Consider the following 14,041-nt stretch of genomic DNA (forward strand, 5'->3'; position numbering starts at 1 on the left):
TAAAACGTTAGATCCCAAAGTCTGAGATATGTTCTCTGGTTTCTACTTCTGTTTCCAAGTAGAAAAACAATAGTGGAGATCAAAACAAGTCTGAGAGTCACAAGCTAAACCAAACATTATTAAATTTAATTATAATTAAAGGTAGAAGATCATGGTGGGAAACTAAGTACTGCATGTTATAAACTTTCTGGTTCTACGCTTAAGCTTCTAAAGATGGCTATCCAGAGATGGTTTATTAAACTAGACTGACTTTGCTTCTGTGGAAAAAGCAAAAAGAGATTAATCATTCAGCAACATGCCTGCAACTCCATATTTTGGACTGTCTGTGCAAATGTACAGCTAAAAAAATAATCTATCTACAGATAACTGTAGCTTTGGATCATAGACACAGAAGAGAAAATTTCAATAGATCTTTTAATAGCTTGTAAACAACAGGTATTATAAGGGGAGATAAGAGAAGAGTATTTTCCAAAAGAAATATTACTGAATATCTATCATGAGGCATGGAATGAAAAAATATTAAGGATGCTCTTCCAACGCCGCTGACTTTGAAAACCAAACTGTAGCTCTAGTCAGTAGAATTTATGCATATATACATGTATGTCAAAAATAGTATCATTGGTATATTCTGACAGATATAGCTTAGAATACTGGAATGTTAGCTTTCTGTTCATTCCTTTATTTCCCTGGGTTTATTGGAACAGAACACCAACTTTTGTTCTATTGAGAATCTGGTGCCTGGCTTCTCCCTATTACAGAAGAAAATCAGTGATCTTTCTTTCACAGATCTTCTGGTATTTCCTGTGTGCAAAAAAAGATACTCCCTGAAGACAGAAAAGATCCTTTGTATTATAATAAGTCCTTTCTTCACTTCTAGCTGTTGTTTAGTTAGAATAAAAGAACGATGTACATTTTTAGGTGCAAACATTTGATACTGAGATGAGCACAGCATGGAAATGAATGATTTGCTAATATATACAAAGGTTGTGGTTTCAGACTTTACTGCTTAACCAAGTGCACCAGTCCATACTGTCCAGATATTCTTTTCATCCTTATCAACCAGAAAGTTACTTTCTCATTAAATGAATGTTGAGATTCTTGTGCACAATTTGTCTGACTTAATATTTTCCTTCCAACTGCATATTGTCTCCCATTCATGCCCTGCTGGTATTTTTCAAGAACCATTTCTTTCATTGTTTTGCTGATGTTGTGTTTCATGCAGCTTATACAACATTACTATTCTGCATTCATTTGCAAAGTCAGGTAACTTTCTGTACCAGGCTCGGTTCTGTCAGGTAAGCCCTCATTCAACAGACATTTTAGTCATATGCTTTTAAACTTAAGAATACAGACAGTCTATTTCTCATATGTTCCAACTCTTTGCTGACCTGGAGTCAGTGCTGAGAATATGCACAGGGTTGAGCTAGCCATGCAGAAGACACCACTGCACTATCAGCTGCACAGCCAGAATACTTGGAGTTCTTGTCTATGTTGAAAAGTCACCTTGGTTTATGTAAGTTGGTGAAAATAATATATAGCAAAACCTGCCTTGTTTATTAATCTCTCATACCCCAGAGTCTGACAGAAGTCTGCTTCACTCAGTATCTCTCTTACACCTGATCACCACTACACCAAAGGAGCTTCTCCACAGCAAACAACTCTCCCAGAAGAGATGCAAATGGAATCTGCACAGGTCCTTGTCAAATAGATAAAGTTATTCCCAAAATGATGAGGAATAAATTATTCTGGTACCTTTACGCAAGGGTCCCTACAAGTGGGTCATGCCAATATAGTGAATATCAATTCATAAAGGACAGTATCTCCTTTTCTGGCACCCATTGACAAGTCCAATGAAGGCACTGTGAAGAAACAATCGAAGCGAATCTCTCTCTGGTTTATGAAAATTCTCACTTGCTGCTGCTTTTTAATTCAACTGCCTCAATATGACTGCCCATGCAGTACTAAATCTAAATCACATTTGTTTCTGCCTTGAAAAATTATTTTGGGGTTTAACTTATACTCTACTTGCTGCCACCTGCCAATTGCCCCCAGAACAAGGTTTGCTCTGACCTTATTGAAAACCTTCAAAGCCACTTACTATGCTATGTATAACACTATTTATAACACATCTGTCCTATATTTGATTGAAAGACCTAGAGAATTACTTGAAGTTTTGTTCATTCAAAACTAATCTTCTAACTCAAAGGCTGTCAGTACAGTACATCCCATGATAGTTTTGGTTGCATGCTATTTAGCAAAATGATCATAATACTTTTTGATGCAAAACAAAGGAAACATTTAGAATATCATGTCTTCAAGTGTCTGGTAAAACAAAAGCCATCCTTTCAGTCTCTGCAGAATATTGCCAAATATTCATCTGTGCTGTAACTAAATGCCATCTATGTTGGACTGGACATATTTTTGATAGCTTAGAATCAGCCTAGAGAACTAATGCTATTTATTTTTTATCTTCCTGACAGAACATCTTATTTGATTTTCCTGCAGAGCATACAGTATCTAAATCTTGCCTTTGCAATAAAAACAAACTCTACTCATTCACCTTTTCTCTGTGGTATTACATAGACATTCTTGCATAGAAAATTCAATATTTCCATCTTCAACCAGTCTGAGAATATGTTCCTTTAAGAATTAGAATATTTATTGCATTTTCACCCAAAATACATAGGGAAGAATTTTATTCATTATTTCAGTAATCTACACTTAACATGAAAGCAGTCAAACTTCATATGTATATCATTTTCATTAGGTGTTTTAGCTATTTAGCTATATTGAACAGTGGCAGAATACTTACTTATATTTCATAAGCTTTGTTAGTTTCATAAAATGTAGTAAAAGTATGTAAATTTTAATTCAGTTTACTCATTTAGGTAACTAATCCACATCCAGCTGTTTCCTACTACTTGGCCTGTTCTACCAGATGAGTATCAGCACATTTACAGACTTCTGCAGAGGTGAAGACAGGTGGTAACTACTGCAGAGAGGTGGAAGACAAAAAATCGTGAGGCTGCTACCAAGATCTGCTCGTTTTTTAGCACTGAGTGCTTCTGCTGCCTGATTGCTATAGAGACCAGTCATCAGCCTAAGAAGGAGCTGTTATTAGCATCTGTGGGCAGGCAGAAGCAGACGGGAGAAAAGCATCTCTAGCTAAATTGAAGATTTCTGTTCCAAAGGGAGGAAGAATAAAGAGCTGGTGGTGGTAGCAACAAAACCAACTAAAAAAAAAGGAGGATGAAAAAACAGAGGGAAAAGAGTGAATTTGACAAAAGTGGTGCACATGGAGAGCCAGATGGCAAATCCTGATGCTGCTTCAGTCTTAATGGGATGAGGGAATGTCATGGTCTGTCTATTAGCATTTTCTAATGCAGTACATACTCTCTGCCACACGAAGACACCTCACAGACATGCAGTCTCTGATCAACATCATATCCTTATTTTCCCATGTTCGCAGATGAACCACTTTCTATGTAAGCCACGGATCTGCTAACACTTAACTGTTATTTTGCAAAAAATGCAAGGGTTCAACATTCAGAATCTGTAAAACTAAATTTATAATAACCAAGGACTACATTTGCTAAAAATCTGCATAACTCCCATTACTGTAAACTGGTATTTGAAATATTTTTAATCATTGATACTTCACAGTGCTTATACATCATGAATTGTATAGTGTCTAAGGAACATTCCAATAACCAGATCAATCTGGATCTCCTACACATCAAATGCCATCTAAAATATTAAATATATCCTTTTTTTTTTCCCCAATAAATCATCATAACAAAAAAGCAGCCCCAATTGTTTACTAAATATTATGACTTTCTAACATAGAACATAGTGACTTTTCCAATGTTCCTGTGTTGCATATATATTGGACATGTGAGACACAAACACTTGGGAAATAATAAGTGTGTATTCCAGCAAAAGCTCGAAGTTAGCAGCACTTAAAAGTAGGGTTGCTCTTAGTCAAAGCCTAAATGTTCAGAGATTTTCATACAGTAATACAAAGTGTGCAAGTGGGGGAAAGGAGTTGAATTTTTTTCTACTTGTACAGCTTTCATCTGAAAACAAATGCATGAAGTTTTGAGGATGACTATTTTTACATGTGTTTGTACCTTTCCAGACACCCTGTGAGACTTTCTACACTACAGAAAATAATAGTATTTATGTGGCTTCCAAAAGCGACATTGCCTGTAACATGAGGTGTTCAGGTAAAGAAAACAGAATGCAAACCTAGTTATGCTTCAGTGATTTATGGTATAATCTAGAGTAACAAGCAAGCTGTTTTACAAACCATTTCATATTTTCTGATTTCTGTTGATTTAAATTTAGAACATCAATACTGCTTTTTATGATATGAAGTTTTTTATCTTGTATTTTCCAAAAAGATTTTTTTTTATGTTTTCAATTTTTTTGTTTGTTTGTTTGTTTTGTTTTGTTTTTTAAGCAATGGTCAGGAGCATCCATCAGGCCAGGAATTCACACACTCAGGATACGTAAAGAGGTAGAGAAAATGCAAAGATTTGTTAACCAGCTCTCAAAGGTCAGCAATAAATATGTATGTCTTTACTGAATATACAGATAATGTTAACAGAAGAGCAACAGGTGTGTTTGCTGACTATATTTTTCTATTAGCTGAACTAATTTATAGGATTTCAGGAACATTTCCATTTTTAATTTGTATTTCATGTCACATAGATTTAAGAGCAGTTTCAAATTATATTTTATCTTCTAAAAAAATAACCAGTAAACCTTCAGCTGGAAATGGGAACTTTACCCAGTGATTTTGTACGGTGCACTCTTTAGTAACAGTGGATGTCCCATTTCTCTCCAGAATCTTTTTCCATTTTGAAGTTTACAGAGAAGAGCATTGCTAGGGAAGACATTTTTTCCTGAAATATTTGCTCTAGTTCTAAGAAGGAATGGCAAGAATATATCTGATTCCATTAATATCAGGTTTTGAAATTTTTAGAAAATTAAATTAATTTTGTAATACTCTACAGTATAATAATAATAATATTTGATTTTGCATTATTTCCTTTTTCAGGGGTGACAGTCATTTCAAATGATTTGGTTTTCATCTTAGACAACACGTTGCTTTACAAATTTACTCTCACTGATACTAGAGAATTTCAAGATTTCCTAGGGCATCGATATGTTAGAATGGCACCTAGGCACAGATAATGAGTTTTTTATTCAGAGCAGCTAAGGTCATTACAGGATACACTCTATTGGGTTATAGAATAAATACATAATCAGACACAATGCATAACATTCTGAAATACACTCTTTGATAACTTACCTTATAGGAAGCATTAGAAATAAGGGTACAAGAGCTGTCAGAAATAGCTCAAATTTTGCACTTATAGCAATGTGAAATATTAATACCTGAGTCTTTTTCAGCAACAGAGACTCTGCTCCACGTTTTAAATCTAAGAGTATTTGATTTGTTCAGCTTGAGTTTTCTATGTAACTGTAGCTGAAACTTCAGAATATGAGAGTTAATAATACTCTAGAGCTTATTACTTGCATTTTCAAATTTTATAAAGCAATATTAATTTTTCTTCTGCAATATGCCATACATGTGACATATACATCATTATGCACCATATATCTCAATATTTGTAGTGTTTTTCTGTTTGTAAGATAAAAGGCTCTGTCATCTCACCCACACAACTTACTCAACAAACTTTTTGAAAACACAGGCCTCCTGCCTGAGCTCACTCAAATACTTTAGAAAAGGTCTATGGTGGAAATCTTAAAGTATTTAACATTTATGTTTCCATGTAGTAATGGCTTAGGCACAGCATCTAAGTTAAACATCAATGGACATTTAAAAACAAATAATAGTTTCAGAACAGGAGGCCACATACACCAGTAGACTAGAAGAAAGCCTCCTAAACCAGACAGCAGAAAGTAATGTGAACGGGTCAATCGCATTTGAGTGCTTTTCTTTTCTGAATAGCTGGGAAGTACCAAGCAGAACTCATGGCTCCTTCTCAAGGTCATGAAGAGAACAAGACAGCTCAACAACTGGGCAGGGCTCAGGTCTGGCCTTGCCAAAGAAGAGCTCTGTGTTCTGACTTGACAGATCGGCGAGTTGGTGTCCAGGTTTCTCTTGCTCCTCAGTAACTGCTCTTACCATAAGGTAACATTCAGTCTGGGGCTCTTCCTCTAGCACAATAAATATTTATTATTATATGCCGTGAGAGTTTCTGAGGATTTTTTTTTTTTTTTTTAGAGACTCTAAAAACAGATAAATATATACCTTAAATCCACTAAGTCCTTTTCTCCATTCCTTTTTTCCATGTTGCCTGAAAACTCTGAAGTGATGAAAGATCTAATGTTTTACTTGGCAAACTCTTCTAATAATTGATTTCCCAAAGTACTAAGAACTTAAGATTTCTATGTAGCTTGAGTTTGCTTTGCTCCCTTTTACAATTATATGCTGCCTTTGCTTTTGGGTAGGACATGCAAACTGTAATTTCTTCTCCGTAGGAAATGTCAACACAACCTTTGTCTTAAAAATTAAAGGTAAGAAATTCAAACATATAACACAAAGAAACAAAAATTTTGAGTCAGTTTAACATTAAATCTACATCTTGTAAAAATGGTGCTCACACATCAGTCTATAGAAGATGAAAAACAGCTTCAGAATAAAGCACTGAAATTTGGTTGTACAAATTCTGCTACCACATAGCAAATTTAATTTGTATGGAAACATGGAAAAATAAAACCATTTTACATTTAGCAGAAAAATAAATATGGTATTGTTATTATTTCTCATAAACGTTCTCGTTGCTTATATGATTGTTTTATTCTAGATGATGTACCTTGTTTTAATATACACAATTCAATTCAGAAATAACTACTAAATGAAACAGCAGATAAGTAAAATATAATTAGACTATGTCTAATGCAGTTACATAGACTTTCATGACTAATTGCTGTAATTATAGATTGCATCCTAAAAACTCAGAACCAATTCTTCTGAAATCAATGTGCACAGTCATTCCTTCAGTTCAAATGTCTTAAAATAAGACAGATTTTGGAAATGCTGGAAATAAACAATAAAGAGAAGCAGCCAGGTCCTCACAGCTATACAACATCAATTGCACTCAAGAAAGAGAGGCCAGCTCAGACAACGTGAAGCAAGAAGGCAAAATGGTATGGACACTGCCAGGTGACAACAGGCTTTCTGCCGCCCTAAGCAGCATGCTACGTACTTGCTTTTCATACTCTTCCCCTAAAAAAAATGTGACTTTGTTGTAACATCCAGCCAAAGAGAACCTTTTCCCTTCTTTTCTTAGTTAAATACGTAAATTAATATATTGCCCTTCTCACAGAATACAAAATAGCATAAGTATGATTTCCTTATTTGTTATGCGTTTCTTTATACCCGTGTGAAATCTGCCATCTTCATTCCAGAGCGTTTTCCACTACTTTGCAGAGTAAAGAAATAAAAAAACAGGCCTGTAATACCAAACACTGCAAAGTAAATGATATTTTTGGAACTTTATTCTTTTATACTTACTAATTTTGAGAGATAATTGGGCTACTGGAATATTGCAACACTGGGTATTATTACTAAATTTTATTTAAGCCAGTTTTTCTATCCCAATTATAATTAGGAATAACAGCTAGACCCAGTATCTCTGATGAATTCCAGTGGCACAATTCTTCTCTGTTTTCTACTAATTTGTTGTGTGAATTTGATAAATTTTAGCAGTCAGAGAAGTGAAAAACTACCTCCATTGGTTAAAGCCAAGAACAGTTCAGATGCACTAAATCAGGTTCTCCAAACAGCTGTGCCAATGTACCTCTGTCCAAAACTGCTAGTAGAGTTTTAGGTCTTTGCTGAACAGGCTGCCAGCTGCATGAAGTAATGCCAAAGTGTATGGAATACAAATAAACATCTACTTGGATTTATATTTAGACCAGCAAACATGGTACATTTGTGTCCCAAGGTCAGATTTAAGCCTAGACCTCTACAAATGTATCCTACTGTATTGACCAACTGTGCCATCTAGCTCTCTTTCAAGGTAATCCTATTATATAGTGAATTATGATGAGAGATTTTAGCACTGCTGAATTTGAGTTAAATAATCCCTCTAAGCAGTTGGATACTAAATGGAAATATTTCTGCTGTACTTGGGCCACATTTGAAAACATCACGTTATTTTTTTTTTTAAATCAGATAATAATTCAACATATTTACGTACTTTTTACTAGCCAAGATTCATGCAAGAGGCTAAATCTTAAATATTTTTTTCATTAAAATTCCCTAAATAAATTCACTAAGGTCTCAGAAAAGTCAATAAAACTGGAAAGCACAATTGTGTTAATTGTGAGTGTTAACAAGAAATGGACTTATTTTAAATATTATAAACCGAAAGTCTTTCCTCTAGATTCTTATCTCGTAATGGTCATTTAAACACCAAGTTTCCACTATCAACATTTCAGAGGTGACACCAGAAAAGATTTATCACCAGAAATGCTTCAGCCATCACCTAATACTAGTACCTCAAGGGAAAAAAAAATAAAAAAATCCTCCCAGCTTATTTAATAGGAAACACTTCAAAAGGCCTTGAAACCAATTCAACCAAAAAGAGAAAGGAGAAAATTACAGCATTAACATGAAAATACTACAAGTGCAAGACACACAATTATGGTAATTTAAAGGAATAAAAGGAGTTGAGGTTCCTTCTGAGACAAGGACTTAGAGGTGAATCCTTTACACAGCCAGGAGGCTCGCACTTGATAAGCAGTCCCCACTGGAGGCTCTAGATTAGGTGTTCTCTCAAGAGCTGTTTGTTGATTGAGAAAAGAAAAGGAAAATGAAAAAAATATATATATTAATGGCAAAACATAGTTTATTAAATAAGGCAAAGGATGGCTCAGCATGGAATGACCAGTTTCTGAGAGACTAACTCTGCAAGATTACAGTCCTAGCCAAAGAAGTACAAAGGGTAACACAATGTAGTCTTTACAATAAGGAGGTCAAATGCAGCAGAACGATAGCTGCTAAGCAGTGGGAATGAAGTTGCTTTTGGATGTGCTGAGGCAGCTTCTCCTTGCCTATCTCTAACCAGTCCTGCAGAAACAGAAACATGCAGGCATGCATACACATGTGCTTGAAGATGCAACAGACCTTCAGGTACTCCCACCACAATGGAGGATAAGGTACTAATGGGTTACTAGCCTGAGCTGGTATGCTTTCTTACAGGAAGAAACAGAAATACCCATGCACTCCTGTGCATAGGTGTGCACCTGTGAATGTGCGTGCAAATGCACATACAGTAATATTGGATGTGGAATTAAGTAAACTAACAATTAGACATAAAACACTATTTCTGATTTCTTCTGTCTTATTTCTATCCTTAGGGCTTGCAGAAGGATAAGATACAAATTAAGCACGGATCCTACCATTTCAGAAGTACTCTTCCAGCCAGCAAATCCTGGTGTGCAGTCAGGCTAAAACTGTCTGCTCCAACTAATGTCTCTAACTGCCAGTGACATCAAGAGAAATTATGGATCACAATTCTGGGATTTCCTTTAAAGAGGCCTCTCAGTAATAAATAAAACCAGGAAAAAAAAAAAAAAAAGGGTCTCAAATGTACAGTTCTGTGAGGGTAGAGATGAAAAATTAAACTACAGCAAGCTTTTGGCCACTCACCAACTCTACACCTAGTTGACACGCTGCAGCCTTAGTACAGGTGTGCTAATTGGGAGCCACCAGCAAGTTATGGTGCTCTTGTCATGCACTTCTTCACCTGTCTTAAATAACCTGACAAAAGCTCAGCCGGTTTTCATGTCACTCAGGAGTTTTCTTCACACCAGTGGGTATTTCAGCTGGAGAGTTAGAACAAGTGTTTCATCTCACCTTGAAGCAGCACAAACAGTGAACATGACCTGGTACCTAACGTTCTCAAAACACTTTTTATTTCTCTAAAATAAAATATTATAAGTGGAGGAACCAGAACATTAAGGAGTGGTGAAAGCCTCAGGATAGTATTGAAACTCTAAGTTAAAAATGTAAGTCAATTGCTGATTATCTCTTGCACTGGGTAAATTTTTCCCTTGAATGAACCCAAGGGTGAAAGTAGAATTCTCTCATATAACCAAACGATATCTACACCAAAGACTTGACTAAAATTTGAGCTCTCAAGGGAACCAGAGAGGTATTCCCTTTGTAGTCTGGCAACACGTATGCCAAATTAAATGTAAACTGTGATAAAAATATGAAGTGATATAAATTCAAGTTACATGGACAAATACTAGAAATACAGGAAAACAACATACATGAAAATGTATGTTTTAATTGGCCTCTGACAAATTGCCCTTCTATTGCTGTCATATTTCAATGTGAATGACTTCAGTTTTCAAAGGGAAGAAGAGGAGATAATGATATTTGTCTAACACCTTACTCCAATGCGGGCCATTTTTAATCCAACATCAGGAACTGCTGGTCTCGGCAGAGAAAATGGGCCACTGATTTCCTTACATAGATGTGAGAAGTGAGAATAACTCACATATAAAGACAGCTACAGGTAAGGATCCTCAAGCCACTCCTCCCTGCTATGACTGAACCTATTGAGTAGTTGAATTGTCTTGAATAAATGAACCAAAAATATTTTGGTCTTGTTGAAATACCTACCATAAGCGTATCAGAAATCTATCTGAGACAAACAATGCAGAGGGGTTTTGAGAATGAAATTATAAAATGAATAAAAGTTAGCAAAAAAAACTCTTTTTATTCATCTTACATCCTATCTTCTGTATAACTTTTGCCAGGGAGATTAAATTGACAACTAAAATTAAATAAAGTTATGAAAGTTTTGCCTTACAGGAAACAGAAAAATTAATTTTGGATTTCAGATCATTGCAATATCAAAAATCAGAACTTACTTAGGGTTTATTTTCTTCAAGGTCAAATACGGTCCAATTTCCATAATTTTAGGCACCTTTTGTACCTAAAATTGCCAGACTCCATATGGAATGAGAACATACAGTATCCTGTGCTTGCAGTGTTCAAAAACTGATGAAGAAACTATGTGATCACAAAATATTATGCTTTTTTTCAAAGGAAAGATTTACATCAAAACAATTCTAAAACATGTTTATGTTCAGTCATACATGCAATTTTGACAGTCACAAAAATAATTTAAATATACACACAAGTCTAACAAAAAGAATCTGTCTCATGGGGTTCATTATTCAACATCTTAGTGGGTAAAAAAGTGCAACTTAAGTCACTGAAACAGTCCTCTGTTTCCCAAAACATGACAAAAGTTGTGCAGGTACATTTTGAAGAAAATATAAGTTTTAGAAAGTGCACTATTGGTTTGGCCCAAAGTAGGACAGCTTTATTACATTGTCCAGCTATCACAGATTAGATATATCTAGACACAAATGGAATCTATCTAAGGATAGAATATTTAGATATAACAGTACATATTTTACAGAATAATCAGTGAATGGTATTTATGAGATTTTTCAAATCCTGAAAATTTTCTAGTCAAAACTACTTTCCTCTAAAGCAAGAATAATGTGTACTACACTGATCTGTATTTCCAGCTTTCAAATATCTACTGTTTAATTAGTTATAAAAAAAAAAGTGAAATCTGTAAATATGAGTAATATGAGTGCACACTGTGACATATTTTTTCAATTATACAATATTAAGGCTAAAAGTCAGATATTCTGATAAAAATAATCTAGAAAGAAAAAAAAAATTTCACCTTACTATAACAAAGGTACAAACACACACAGAAGGAATAATAATTTATTTTCAATTTTCTATTTATTCACTCAAACTATTTGATGAAGTCAAATCATATTAAAAAAAAAAAAGTCTCCTATTGTAGAAGCTAAATACTAGTGGAAGACAGCACATTTGAATCATACAGGTGGCAGAGGAAGAAGAGAAAACATCAGCATTTTCTCTCTTATCATCTTTAGGTACCACACAGAGGAAATAAAAACAAGTTAAGGACTATTGGCATAGGTTAGGAAGGAAATAAATTAAACAAACAACTAAAACATATTTTTTTTCTGAATCAGCTCAGTGCATGCAGATATCCATACATTAAATATGGGTTATTGGTATCAATGATTCACAAATCACTGCCAAGGGGTAAACAGAATTTTATTACATATGCTTGCCTATTTTACCTGGTCTCCTAGAATTTCCTCCACCAATAATAGGCATGTTACTCAAACAGCCAAGAATTAATAAAATTAGAGAACAAACAAAAGAAGAACCGTAACATCCAAGCAGCCTGAAAAACATTCACTTTTCTCTCTACTTTTAAATTTACACTTGCCTGAAGCCCAGAAATGGCAAAATGCAATCCAGCACCTGTGACAAGTCTAAGACTGATGTCTTTTGACCTGTCAGAAGAGAAATGGAAGCCTATAATGATTAGAAAAAGATCAAGAGCTTTCTTACAGAAACAGCCTCATTCTATCTGTTCAAAATACTAGTGTTTAATGGTACCGGGGGGGGGGGGGGGGGGGGGAGGGTGTTGTACACATAGTAGTTTATTTTTTTTTTCTTAGACATCATTATTCAGAACATTCAGAACCTACAAAGAACAGATTGATTAAAGCAAACACACACCAAAAACAAACAAAAACATACCAAAACAAACAAAACAAAACAAAAAAGCAAAACAATGAAAAACAAAACAAACAAACCAAAACCAAAAACAAGAATATCTTATAAATTCTTAGAGATTAGCCTTGCATTTACAAAACTTAACAGCATGAACTTCACTCACAGTGCTGAAAAAAACACTGGAATAGTGATACACTAACTGAGGATCTACTTTATTTATTTGCCTTTCACAAGTGTGACACAGAAAGATATAGAAAAAGGTTTGTTGGCTCCTGCTTGCAATGACAACCAACTCACTCTTCACTGTGCACTCTGAGGATTTAACTCTTTCCTTAGGGTGGACAAACACAAACCTAAGTGGGGCATGGTACAGAAACTTTTATCGTTTAAGTGTTTATGCAAAAGAGCAAAACAGAGGCTTAGAAACACTGAATATTAGTTAATCTACGAAGTGGAATACTGTTTGCATCTAGCCCAACACCTTTGACCAGAAGCTATGTGGTACAACAAGTAAGTGCTATTTTGTTCCCTCTACCGTAGCAGCAAAAGTTTATATCTAGGATAAAGAATCCAGGGTTTAGATTGAAATGCAAATAAAACATTTTAAGAGTGCTGCACAGGACTATTTTAACAAAACAAAAATCCCAGATCAGAGTAACAATCATGGTGCCTACCTTATCAAAAACTATCATTTCAGAAAAATCCAGGATGTAACATATTAATCATTGAATAGGTGGAGTTCATCCTGTTTTCGAGTCCTCTTTCAAGGACTCTTTAAGATACTTCAGTAAAAACAACCAAACCTTTTAGATAATGGATAGTCCATTATCTAAATAAACTCTAGATAAAAAAAAAAAAAAATCACAAAGGAATATTACATGTATTTACTCAGAACAAGAATGATAGGTATGTGTCATCACCTATGAATAATTATTATATGGTTAATAAAATTACAGAACTGTCCATAAGCAATTTAAATATTTTCATAATTAAACAGCAGTCAATCTCAATCATGCCCAATAGTATTAAGAAAGTGGAGAGAAATGATCAAGTTATTTTAAAACTCTTTAATATGCTAACATAAGCTACATTCTAGTTCATAAAACACTTGAAAGGAAAGTTTTGACATTATTTTTTTTCCAGACTAGTCATATCAATTGTTTATATGCTCGTATGCTGCAATTTCAGCACTCATTTTGGAAAATTAAGATTAAAGAAAGCTTTTGTTTATTCCCAAATGCATACCTATTGCACTCCAATCAATCCATTCACACATGAGCATGATAGACCATTACAGCATTTAAGGATATAAATAGATGTTCAAATATTCATGTACTTTTTTTAATTTACAGATTAGAATAGGGATTGAGATTTTTTTTTTTTTTGGGGGGGGGGGGGGGGGATGGT

The 14,041-nt window shown here is 34.6% G+C and overlaps 2 long non-coding RNA genes across 4 annotated transcripts in view; both read right to left on the reverse strand.

Moving 5' to 3' along the window:
- LOC311434597 overlaps positions 1 to 14,041 on the reverse strand; it is a 276,505-nt gene that overhangs the window by 114,649 nt on the left and 147,815 nt on the right. The window lies entirely within an intron of this gene.
- Positions 8,685 to 9,747, reverse strand: LOC311434609. Its single transcript, XR_014691597.1, has 3 exons — positions 9,692 to 9,747; positions 9,442 to 9,521; positions 8,685 to 8,822 (listed from the first exon to the last, which is right to left on the reverse strand). It is a non-coding gene; the product is annotated as an uncharacterized lncRNA (long non-coding RNA).

This window comes from Aythya ferina (genome assembly GCF_964211825.1).
Source record: "Aythya ferina genome assembly, chromosome: 1".
NCBI lineage: Eukaryota > Metazoa > Chordata > Aves > Anseriformes > Anatidae > Aythya > Aythya ferina.